This window comes from Panthera pardus, unplaced genomic scaffold (genome assembly GCF_024362965.1).
Source record: "Panthera pardus isolate Hobbes unplaced genomic scaffold, ASM2436296v1 HiC_scaffold_24, whole genome shotgun sequence".
In the NCBI taxonomy this organism is placed as follows: Eukaryota; Metazoa; Chordata; class Mammalia; order Carnivora; family Felidae; genus Panthera; species Panthera pardus.
The window spans coordinates 27,725,623-27,735,601 of record NW_026526810.1 but is presented as its reverse complement, the minus strand read 5'-3'; the positions used below and the strand labels follow the sequence as shown (position 1 = coordinate 27,735,601).

The 9,979-nt window shown below is 49.3% G+C and overlaps 1 long non-coding RNA gene across 1 annotated transcript; it reads left to right on the top strand.

The window, feature by feature from the left end:
* The first annotated feature begins 6,401 nt into the window (after positions 1-6,401).
* On the top strand, positions 6,402-8,825 carry LOC109262756 (uncharacterized). Its single transcript, XR_002077906.2, has 2 exons — positions 6,402-6,812; positions 8,176-8,825. It is a non-coding gene; the product is annotated as an uncharacterized LOC109262756 (long non-coding RNA).
* Positions 8,826-9,979: the final 1,154 nt, after the last annotated feature.

The following is a 9,979-nucleotide window of genomic DNA, read 5'->3' as shown; positions in this document are numbered from 1 at the left end:
GGCTGAGTCCCCGAGTGTGTGTGACTTCAAGTTTAGTCAATAAAATCTAATTGTTTCTCAAAGTGATTTTACCGGTGCACATTCTCACCAAAATCACAATTAGTTTTATCAGTCTCTTCCTTTTAGCCCTTCTGGGAGCTCATAGGGGAAGCTCATTTGGGTTTTAAATTGCATTCCCCTGATAATGACGTTGAGCACATCTGCATATCTTCATTAGCCATTTTTTTAAGCGTCTGTTCTAGTCTTCTGCTCAATTTTGCATTAGGTGTTTGCTTGCTGTGTTTATTTTTTTCTCATTGATTCGTAAAAGCTGTATATATTCTGAATGTAAGAACCCATTTTAGGGATGCCTGGGTGGCTCAGTCATTTAAGCATCTGACTCTTGGTGGCTCAGGTCATGAACTCATGGTTGATGAGTTTAAGCCCCACATCGGGCTCTGCGTGGAGCCTACTTGGGATTCTCTCTCTCTCTCTCTCTCTCTCTCTCTCTCTGCCCTCCCCCCACCCACACTTGCTCGCTTTCTGTCTCTCTCAAAGTGAATAAATAAACTTTAGAAAAAAAGAAACCCATTTAGTTTGGGGAGTGTTGACATTTATATACACCACATATGGAAAAGCCTGCTCTTTCTGTTGAATGATCTGGGCAGCTTTGTCAAAAATCAATCCGTTCTCTGTGGATGGTCCATATCTGGGCTCCACTCTCCACATATATCTCTACGCACTGTCTTATTTACAGCAAGTCTTAAAGTCACATAGTTTAAGTCCTCCAACATTTTCCTTCTTGTTCAAAATTGTATTTGCTTTTCATGGTCCTTTACAATTTCAAAATTTAAAAATCAGTTTACCAATCTCTGGTTTTAAAAAGCCTGCTTGGGGGACGCCCTGAATGGCTCAGTCGGTGAGACTGACTTCGGCTCAGGTCACGATCTCACAGTTCGTGGGTTCAAGCCCAGCATTGGGCTCTGGGCTGACAGCTCAGAGCCTGGAGCCTGCTTCAGATTCTGTGTCTCCCTCTCTCTCTGCGCCTTCCCTGCTCATGCCTTATTCCTCTCTCAGAAATAAACAGTAAGAAAAAAAAAAAAACATTTTTTTAAGCCTGCTTTGGGGGAGCGTGGGTGGCTCAGTCAGTTAAGCATCGGACTCTTGATATGGTCTCAGGTCATGATCTCACAGTCCTGGGACTGAGCCCTGAATCGGGCACCACACTAAGCATGGAACCTGGTTGGGATTCTCTTTCTCTCTCTCTCTCTGCCCCTTTCTTTCCCTTTCTCTCTCTCTCTCTCTCTGTCTCTCAAAAATAAATAAATAAACTAAAAAAAAAAAAAAGCCTGCTTGGATTTGTATTGATTAATAGATTCAATATTCCAATTGGGAGAGAATTGACATCTTAATGATGCTGAGTCTTATGGTCAGTGAATATGGTATTATTTGTCTATTTATTTAGATCTTTAATTTCTCTCCACAGTGTTCTTCCATTTCAGTGTACAAGTCTTTCGTTATATTTAATCCTCAGTATTTCATGCTTTTGACATTGTATTCAATGAATCTTCTTATTTTATTTTCCAATAGTTCACTGCAAATATAATAAATTACAAAGAATTTTTGTGTTTTACACCATGTCCCGCAGCTGCTAAATGCACTTTCTAGTTGTAGTAGCTTTTTTGCAGAGTCCTTGGAATTTCCTGTGTAAACACTCAAGGCACTCGCAAATAGGGGCAGTTTATTTTTCTTACTTTTCAACCCGTAAACCTTTTATTTCTTTTCCTTGCCTTATTACAATGGCTACTACTTCCAGTACAATGTTGAATGGTAGCAGTGAGAACTGCATCCTTATGCTCCCAGTCTTAGGAGTAAAGCATTCACAATTTCACCAGGAGGGATGGGTTGCAATTCGTTCACACACGCCCTAAGGGAGTTTGAAGATGTTTCCTTCTTTCCTAGTTGCCAAGAGATTTTCCGAGGAATGGATATTAAATTTTTCAAATGCAGTTTCTACATCTTTTGAAATGATCACGCTGTTCTCCTTTTTTCCATTAATACGATGAATTATATTCATTCTGAAATGTTGCACCAACTTTGCATATATCTCGGCTAAACCCACCTGGTCACAGCATGCTATCCTTTGTATGTATCGCTTGATTCAATTGGCTAACGTCTTGTCAAGAACTTCTGTGTCAAAGGTTCATGAGAGATATTGGTCTGTAATTTATATTATTTTTGGAACACCTTGCACAGATTTTGATATTGGGGTTTATGCCAACTTCAGGAAATTAGTGTGATAGTGGCCCCACCTTATTTTCTAAGGGATTTAATGTAAGATTGGTACTGTTTTATTTCACTCTTAAAGTATTTTATAGAATTTATCAACAAATATATTTGAAACTGATATTAACTACACTGGAAATATCTTTTAGGAAATATCCAGGCTGGAGATTTTTTTATGGGAAGTGTTTTTTTGTTTTTTTTTTAACAACAAACAAACTAAGTGTATCTGATGAGTATAATAGAGTGCTATAGTGAGTTTCTGTTTCATTTTGCAACAGTTCTTGTAAATATTATTTTTAAAGTCACATATGCATTTAATCTATAGTATTGACTTTGTTGGTATAAAGTTATTCATAACATTCCCTTACTAAGCTTTTTAAAACTGTTTATTTATTTTTGAGAGAGCGCGAGCAGGGGAAAGGTAGAGACGGGGGGGTGAAGGATCTGAAGCGGGCTCTGCACTGACAGTAAAGAACCCCATGTGGGGCTCCAACTCAGGAACTGTGAGCTCATGACCTGAGCCAAAGTCGGATGCTCAACTGACTGAGCCACCCAGGTGCCCCTCCCTTACTAAGCTTTTAACTGTCTATAGTGTCTGTAGTGATAACCTGTCACTTCTTCTTGGTGTTGGTCATTTGTCTTCTATGTGTTCATCATGAGGAACTTAGCAATTCTGTTCATCTTTTTCAAGGAAACAACTTTTGAACTTGTCAATTTTTTTGTATTACTTGATCTTTTCTACCCTGACTTGTGCTCTTATCTTTATCTTTTTTCCTTCTACTTACTTTGGGTTTACTTTGTTCTTTTTCTGTTTTCCCCTAGCTTTTAGAAGGATACCCTTGGGCATTTCATTTGAACCTTTCACCTTTTTTTAATTATAAGCATTTAAAGCTGTATGTTTCCCTGGTTTATTTATATAGTATATATCACACTGGTTTAGCTAAATCCACAGGTTTGAATGTTATACGTCACTCTCAGGCAGTCTGAAAGAGTTCTAAATTTCCTTGGGTTTTGGTTTGGTTTTGGTTTTCGGGTTTTTTTTTTTTTTTTTTGTTCTTTTGACCATGAGTTCTAGAGAACTGTAGTGTTTAATTTCCAATACATGAGTTTTTCCTACATGTCTTCTCGCTATTGATTTCTCACTTAGTTCAGTTTTGGTCAGACAACATGCTCCAGAAGTCCTGAATTCTGAACGTATCCTCCTGAGCTGCTGTTCTCCCCCAAGACTCGTTACAGTCTCGTCAGCTAACTATGAGCTTCCAGCAGATTCTTTAAAATCATATTTCCTGGTTTTTCTTACTATGCCAAGTGGGAGGGGTCATCCAAATGACCTAGCCCTCTCTTACCAGAGGTCACTATAGCTGCTTTTACAAACAGGTATCATTCAGACAGAATCGATCATTTAGCATGAAAGCTAGGCCATAAATGCTGTTGGGGGAATTTTTCCTGCATGGGGTTACACTGGGTCACGTCTTGAAACAGGAGTCAAATGAAGTCTGGCCAAAGGTATTTTCTCCCTCTCTTAGGATGACCTTCAGAATCAAGCCGAGGCATTCTCTCCACAAGAACTTCCAAGAGGTGCTCCAGACTGGGGTCCTCTGTCTGAAGCTTCATTGCCCACTCAGTTTATCAAGATTGTCTTCAACAATTATTATGCAGTAATGTCTGAGGAAAGAGAGATTCCATTTCTTCCTCTTTATTCCTTGATCCCTGTTTTATCCACCTGAAAGACCCGTTTTGGACTGCCTTCCTCTTCAACCATCAAGTACAATATTTTCTGGAAAATTCTACAATGCTCTAGCCAGTCTTAGAGTTTTCTTCAAACCCCCTTGTTATTGTGAGGTGGGAAAGCTTAACCCCGCTCGTGTGTCATTCCACATGGAGGGTGTAACACTTTGTAACACTTTGGCCTCACTCAGACTGGTAAGGGAGAAAACAAACTGGGCATGTGCAGTCCAGGCCCCTCTGTCCTTTCCCTTAGGAACAGGCTGCTCTAAGAAGCATACCTTCTTAGGTGTGCAAAATTTTGCAAGCCAATATTTCTGGGTGGGTACATCCATCACAATCTGAGGTTCAGGGTTAGAAAGCCCAGATATCAAGTTCACCATTAATAAAGGAGCAATTTTTGGTGTTTCTCTGCCTTATTCTCTCGTCTATTTTCTCAGGACATTCAGAAACTAGGGTAGGGTAAGAGGGTGCTACTTACTAGGTTCTCTCGAACCCAGTAGATATGCCAACCAATTCTCTTCCTGAAGTGAACCATCCATCCTTTGTTTAAAAGGAAAACATTCTCGGGGCGCCTGGGTGGCTCAGTTGGTTAAGCATCCGACTTCGGCTCAAGTCACCGTCTCACAGTTTGTGAGTTCGAACCCCGTGCCGGACTCTGTGCTGACAGCTCGGAGCTGGGAGCCTGCTTCGGATTCTGTGTCTCCCTCTCTCTCTGCCTGTCCCCCATTCGTGCTTTCTTTCTCTCTCTCTCTCAAAAATAAATATTAAATTTTTTTTTTAAATTCTTATGTTCTCAAACATTCCAGAGAGACTGTAGCTCTTCTCAATTTGTTCCTTGGCTCAGAGGTGTCCGATGATATAATGCATCCATGAGAAAGTATGCCCACCCGTGAATCAGCTCATCATATATTTTTTTTTTTTGGTCACCATTGATCATTTGGACTATTAACAACTTCATATGAATCCAGAAAAGAACTTTAACGAAAGGAGTCTTATTTGTAATAAGAAAAGTCAAATATGAGGAAAGGGGCAGTGAAAAGGTAGGTAAGTTGAGAACATCTCTAATGAAAGACGAATGGTGGTCTTGAGTCCCCGTGTGGCAGGAGAGGCCAGAACTGAGTTCACATCCCTGCCCTGTGACTTTGAGCAGATACTTGGCCTCTCTGAGTCCCCAGTCCCCTCTGCTGTGAAAACAGAGACAAATGCCCATCCCAGAAGGCTGTTCAACGAGGTAACTTCGGAACGCCTGAAAGGTAGTGAATCCTCGACGATGGTAGTTTCTTTTCTCTTCTGAAAACACCAGCTGGCCTGGGTTTTCTTGATCGCCTTAGGAAGTCTCGGGGGAACTTCTGGATGATCCCGAAAACCAGAGAAATGGCGCGATTGGCAAAAACCAACAGGCAAAACAGAACAACAGAGTTTAGAGACAGAACGACTCGGTAAAGCTTCTTCTATCTGTACAACTTCACGCTTTGCCGAAGGGCTCCCCTAACTACAATTTGATTTGGGCCTCACACTCGCTCGCTCTAGGAGACCTGATGAGGCAAATACCACCCGGTCCACGTGAAGCACGAGGAAACTAATGGTAAGAAATTAGATACGATCGCTCATGGCCCTTCGGTGTCCAGTCTAGTGCATCTCTCCCACGGTGCTTTCTCAGCGTCACGGTGATTCTAAAATAATGACCATAACGACGTCGCCTGCGTGCGCACACGTAGGGCCCTTTTCAGCGCGCACACCTCCCGTGGGGCGTCTCCCCTGGCTCTCACGACAGGGATTTCTGGGCTTTTCACCCATGAAGAGCCCAGCGCTTCAGATAGTCCAAGCAGTCAGCTCAATATCACACGGCTGATCCAGAGGTTGAGCTTGGGCCTCCTGCTACGTCCAGGGCTCCCGTGCTGGAGGACGTTCATCGCACTCAAGGTACCGAGGGCAGTGGGGAGGTGAATGCGTGTCTAGGGTGAGAGCAGGCCGCGCGTTCTCTGGCCCCGGTGGAGGGCCATGCCCTGGCGGCCCCGGCCCCGGCGGTCACAGCGACGGGCACAGCCAGCTCCCTGCCCAGGTCATTTTCTGTGATCCGCGGCCGCGGTGTGATTTATTGACGGCCTTTCTTCCCCGCTGGGACAGCATGGAAATAATCAGATGAATAATGAGCCTGTGAAGACAGATGCCGTCTGAGCCAGCGCCCACAGAAGGGAATCCTACCCCACGATTTCCGCCTCGAGCAGCACAGGACGATGGATGTTTCCGCGGAAGGCTGGCCCTTGTTTGCTCCGTTGGCAGCCGATTGTTCCTCTCCACGGACAGCAGAGAGGCTTCGGATTTAATAGTGCTGGCAGCTCTGTGTTCCAGGAGCGGGGGGGAGATGAGCGCTGGTGGGCTCAGGGATGACAGCACAGAACCTCGTTCTGGGGACGGAAGGCCGCCTCTGACCCGGAGTCGGCTGTCAGGCGGGCCAGCCACCCTCCGCGGAAGGTTTTCCCACGCAGAGGTGGCCACCCAACCTGGTGATGAGCCACGGTGCGCCCGTGCGACTTTCCTCACCTATTGCTGGATCACAAACCATCCCCAAACTCGAGGCTTCACACCAAGTTGTTCTGCACCTTCCCATTCTATGGGCCAGGTTTCTGTTCCACGTCGCGTTGGCTGGGGTGGCCCGACTGGGGCTGGAGGATCCACCGTGGCCTCGCTCACGCGTCCGGGAGCGTGGTGCTGGCGGTCGGCGGGGTGCCTCAGTTTCCCTCCACACGGCCCCCCTCCGGCAGCGCAGCCCGGACTCGTTTACGCGGCAGCTGGGTCCCAGGAACAAAAGTGAAACGGTAAGTCCGCGGAGGCTTGGGCCCCGAAGTCCCAGAAGGTCAGTTGATCAAAGCAAGACGATACATGGAGCCAGCTCAGATTCCGGGGTGGAAGCAGATGGCATGAGAGGAGCAGCAAAGTCGCTGCAAAGGAGGGGGGACCCAGGGGCACGATTCACTGGGGGCCACCGGGAGGCGCCTCTGAGATGGAGTTTAATGAGTGAGCAGGATAGGGATCCAGGGGTGCCCTTGGGATGGACACCAGTGGCAGGGACGGGAAGGAAGCAGAAGCGGGGAGAGGGAGACCCTGCAGTCAGGTCCACAGGGCGCCCGAGCCTACGCCACAGGAGCAGCGAAGCTAGAATGGCCCGTCACAGCTATCCTAAGGTGATCCAAGATGCCAAGATTTCATACGCTCACGTCACAGGTAGTGGGCACCACAGGGAGGGGCATGACCTTGGGCGAGGCAGTTCCTGAAGGGGCTGACCCTGAAGGCTGCCTGCCCGGGGCTCCTTGCAGCCGGGAGCAGACCCTGCGGGGAGGGGGGATCTGGGAAGCCAAGCCAATATTCTGCCATGCTTGCCTGCCCCAAGAATCTGTTTTTCTCCGGGGCACCTGAGCGGCTCAGTCGGTCAAGTGTCCAACCCTTGACCTCGGCCCAGGTCATGATCTCACGGTTCGTGAGATCGAGCCCTGCATGGGGCTCTGTGCTGACGGTGTGGAGCCTGCTTGGGATTCTCTCTCTCTCTCCCCCTCTCTCCCTGCCCCTTCCCTGCTTGCACACGCTCTCTCTCTCTCTCAAAATTAATAATAATAAATTAAAAAATTTTTAAATCTTTAAAAAAATGTATTTTTCTCCCAAGCTCCCATCTCCTTGCACTCCCCACGCCACCACCCCTCCCCAAGACAAAGCAAAATGCCCTGACACCTCCCTCTCCTGGTTTGCCTCCTCAATGCCCCCCTCCCCACCAGCCCAGGCTTTCCCTCCTGCCCCGCCCCAGGATAGCTTCCTGACCGGGTTTCCTCCCTTCTGCCCCACCCCTTTCACAGCTAGCTTTGCCCCCATGACTCTCCCTTCCCCGCTCCCCATACCCTCCCTTCACTTTCCTCCCTGGCCCTGGGGAGCTTCGTGCACGCTCTCGCCTCTGGGCTGCTGCACAAGCTGTTCCATCTGTCCTGTGTACCTTTCTTCCCCACCTTTCCCATCTCCCTCTGCTCGGTCTTCAGCTGACCCCTCGCCCCGGCAGCCTCCCTGAGCCCCAAGCCCACCTCGTGTGGACAGGCGGCCTTCCTCCCCTTCCTGTGGCCCCTCCGCTCCCCTGCGCCAGCTCACTGCACAGAGGTACAGATGCACCTGCTGACCTTGTCCGTCCTCTCCCGCTAGACGGTGAGCTCCGCGGGGAAACACCTGTGTTCTCTGCACCCCACGGGGCAGGCGCAGCACGGCACAGCGGCTCAGTCCCATGTTCTCCGGGCTGTGGATGGGGCAGCGAGAGGAAGAGAAAAGAGGGCTGTCCCGAGGTCCTGAGTTAGACAAGCCTCAGAAGACGAACGTCCTCCAGGGAGAAAAGACAGCTGTTCTGGAAAATGGGCCTGGCCTACAGACTGTGCCCAGCCACAGTGGGGAGAGGCTGGCAGTCACATTCATCCGTCACGGGCATCTCTAGTTGGCTCTTAGCAAGCCCAGGGGAAAAGGCATTTCTCTCTCTCCTAGTTTCTGCCTGTCCATTCAGAGAACTTGGGAGTGACCTTGCTTGGGTGTTCACACACGATTGATCCCTGGGGCCCCGGAATTCTGATAGGCTGAGCCCCGTCAGATGACCGCCCTGGTTTGGGGTGGGTGGACAGCGTGCCCCTCCTCAGATGCAAGGCTGAGCCAGGCGAGGGGAGCCCAGGGGACACCCCGCAGAAGCACCCTGCCTCAGGACAGCATCCGGATCTCTACTCCCTCCTGGGCTTTTCCACACTGGCAGAGTCCTCCGCGTTTCTGTCTGTCTTCCTCCCACCCCAGAACAACGCTGCCACCCCGCAATGCGAGAGAATTGCCCATCATTTCCTGAGCTCTCACTATGAGCCACACCTGTCTGGCCAACTTCATGAAGATTATTGTCCTCGTGTTCCAGGTTAGCTAACTGAGGCTCGGAGAACTCAAGCGGCTTGTCCAAAGTGTTGGTGTATGGCAAATCGGGGATTTGAAATCCGGTCCTGACTCGTGTGGACCCCCCGGGGACTTTGCGTGAGTCCCCGCAGGGCAACCTAGAAGAGTCAGAGCTCGTGCCTCGGAAAGCAGCCCAAACCAAAGGAGGCTGGGGGCTCCGGAACTAGAACACCAAGCTCCTGTGTCTGACTTCCGTGATTCACGCTGCCTTCTACAAACACGGGGCTGAAAGGGAACTTGCAGACTATCTTATTGAACTACCTCCGTTCGTATTTAATTTTATTTCATGGGCCCCGAGGGCTGCGGTTTTAAGTTCCATCCACGCTTCTCCGGTGAACATGTGGTCTGTTGCTTTTAAGTGCTCCTAACAGTGCCTCCTCCCTGGTTTCCTGGCCCCCGCTGTGGTGATGGACTTTCAGATCAGGTCAGGAAAGACCTCAGAGTGGCCTTGCTTAGGTGCTCACACCCGTGATTCATCCCCAGGGCTGGGGCTTCCTGCCTTGGGTCCTGGGACCTTCCCCAGTTTGGGATGGGTGGCGCTGGGCTTTGCCTCCCTCCTGGGGACACAAGGAATGGGGGACACGAGAATGCTTCCTTCTTCCAAGATGAAAGGAAAACAGCAGGGGGGGTTGGCCAGGAAAAACAGCAGGGGTCCGCGGAGGGACTCACAATCACTCCCAGGCTGGGATACAAGGTGCTGGTCACAGAGGCGGAGCCCTTTCTGGGAGGGGGGGGCGGGGCACAGTGGAACTGCCTCTGGGGGGCAGGGGTGAGTGCATGTGGTTCCATGTTGCCCATCCAGAGGGATGTGTTCCCTGCAGTGTGCTCCCCCACACGGGGGCTCGGGAGCCCCAGATGCCTCTGTGCTCCCTCTGACGTGCTGAGCAGGGGGCAGCAGGGCCCCCTCGCTTACTAGACACCCCCTCCCCACCTTGGCGCAGCCCAGAGGACGGAGATGGTGAGCCTCGCCACATTTGCACAGAAGCAGGTGCAGGGGCACCGAGAGTCTCCCGCCACGGGAGGGAGCGCC